The 2,500-nt window shown below is 46.4% G+C and overlaps 1 pseudogene; it reads left to right on the forward strand.

Moving 5' to 3' along the window:
• Nucleotides 1–2,500, forward strand: part of LOC120907685 — a 9,152-nt pseudogene that overhangs the window by 3,999 nt on the left and 2,653 nt on the right.

Raw genomic sequence — 2,500 nt, forward strand, 5'->3', positions numbered from 1 at the left:
GCTCAACATCGAGATAGAAATAGATCGTATCAAAATGAAGAAAGGCCGCGCGGCCGGTACGCAGTGGGCACGGATCAACGTATCGCTGCCAGACTTTCAAAGCTTCCTGAATTTGGGAAAGCTGAAAGTTGGTTGGTCGATATGCCATATCCGCGAGGTTATGGAAGAGCAGAAATGCTATAAGTGTTGGAAGGTAGGCCATACGAGCTACCATTGTAGGGAACCAGACAGAAGTAATCTGTGCTGGAAATGCGGTTTGAGTGGACACAAGAAGCAAGCTTGTACCAACTCTGTCAAGTGTTTGGATTGCGGTACGAGGTCACAGAACCTTCACGCAACGGGCAGTTATATGTGTCCCCGAAGGCGAACGATTAGATCATAATGGTTAGGTTGCTACAACATAACCAGAATCATAGTTATGCTGCATTTCAGTTAATGTGGCAAACGATTAGGGAAGAATCTGCGGATATAGTGTTGATTGCAGATCCGTATCTGGCAACAACCAACGTCAAAGTGTTACGCAATGACGATAACACAGCAGCGGTAGTGGTTAACGCGGACTTACCAGTTAAGGTAGTCAGTAAGGCTTTGAAGGGTTTAATGATAGTTGACATAGGTGATATGCGAGTGGTTAGCGTTTACGCGCCACCTAGATTTAGTATGGAAGAGTTCCAGAACATGTTGGATAACACGGTAATGGCCGTAACCGGTATCCACAAATTCGTTATCGGGGGACTTCAACGCTTGGTCAGTAAGTTGGAACAACCAACTTGGCGAGCGTGGAGAAACCCAGAAACGAAGAGGTGAGTTGGTTTTATCAACCTTTGCGCAGATTGACGCAATTTTATTGAACGACGGCAGCACCCCAACTTATGTTGGACCAGGGCGCACGTCAGTAGTTGATCTTACTTTTGCGAGCCGAACCGTAGCAAGATCATTTAAGTGGGTGGTGTTATCTAGCTATATGAACTCTGATCATCGTGCAATACGAATAGATCTTGAGACGCAAAGCGTGCGTAATCTGTCCCGACCCATAACGGGATGGAGCATCAAGTATTTTAGCAAAGATATATTTGAAGTTATGATGCAAGCCGCTTTTGAGACCGAGGTCACAACAAGCGAAGACTTAATGCGTATACTTGTCACGGCGTGCAATGCGACGATGACTAAACGTAGAGGTACACTCCTAACAAGAGTGCATTTTGGTGGACGTTAGAGATTGAGGCACTTCGCAAAGAGTGCAAACACCGCGATCGATTAGCGCAAAGAGCTTTTAATACTGATCTCTATTCTACTTTTAGGGACGAGTTCAAGGTGGCACGGAATGCCCTCAAGCGATTGATCAAGCATACCCGACAGAGGAAGTGGAAAGAGTTCCTGGGAACAGCGAACAACGCATCATTTGGTATAGTATATCATACGTTCAAGAAAGTGGCCGAGGGTTCGATTGGACCCCGAACCATGACATTGGACGAGTTTAGGGAAGTGGTGAGCGAGCTTTTTCCTACTCACCCAAACACGGTGTGGCCTGATTATCGTATCGATCAGCCACGAGAGTTTGAAAGGGTAACTAATGATGAGATTCTTGCGGTTGCCAGGAGACTACCTAACAAGAAGGCGCCGGGACCAGATGGTATCCCGAATGAGGCGCTGAAAGTTGGTATGTTGACTGCAACCGATGCATTTTGCAGGGTTTACCAAGGCTGTTTAGAGAACGCGAAGTTCCCCCGATGAGTGGAAAAGGCAGAGGTTGGTGTTAATACCGAAGCCGAACAAACCACCAGGGGAACGGGTTCAGTTCGCCCCATTTGTCTACTAGACGGGGCAGGTAAAGGTTTAGAACGCATCATAGTGCAACGGCTAAATGCACACATCGAGGAGGTCAACGGACTGTCTGACGACCAATTTGGTTTCAGAAGTCGTCGATCTACAGTTGATGCGATTCAACGGGTAGTGGACATTGTTTCGGTAGCTAGAAGTAGAAACAGATACAGTGGACGGTATTGTGCGGTTGTTACATTAGATGTTACTAATGCTTTTAACAGTGCTTCATGGTTGGCGATTGCAAATGCTTTACAGAGAATTAACACTCCTAAATATCTTTATGATATCATTGGTGATTATTTTAGGAATCGTGTGCTGATGTATGATACCACAGATGGACCGGCAGAGATTGCAGTCACATCGGGTGTACCTCAAGGCTCGGTACTTGGCCCAACGTTATGGAACCTCATGTACGACGGAGTCCTACGAGTTGCAATGGTGGAAGGTGCACGGATTATCGGCTATGCAGACGATATAGTACTGTTGGTGGAAGGTAATTGTGTTGATGATATTGAAATTCTCGTTTCCAGTCAGATTCGCATCATCGACCGATGGATGACCGACAACGGATTAAAGATAGCCCCGACTAAGACCGAGTTTATTATGGTCAGTTCCCATCAGAGGATACAGCATGGGGCTATCAGGGTAGGTGATCACGTAGTACATTCGTCGCGCA

The sequence above is a fragment of the Anopheles arabiensis genome (assembly GCF_016920715.1).
Source record: "Anopheles arabiensis isolate DONGOLA chromosome X unlocalized genomic scaffold, AaraD3 X_pericentromeric_contig0017, whole genome shotgun sequence".
Taxonomy (NCBI): Eukaryota; Metazoa; Arthropoda; class Insecta; order Diptera; family Culicidae; genus Anopheles; species Anopheles arabiensis.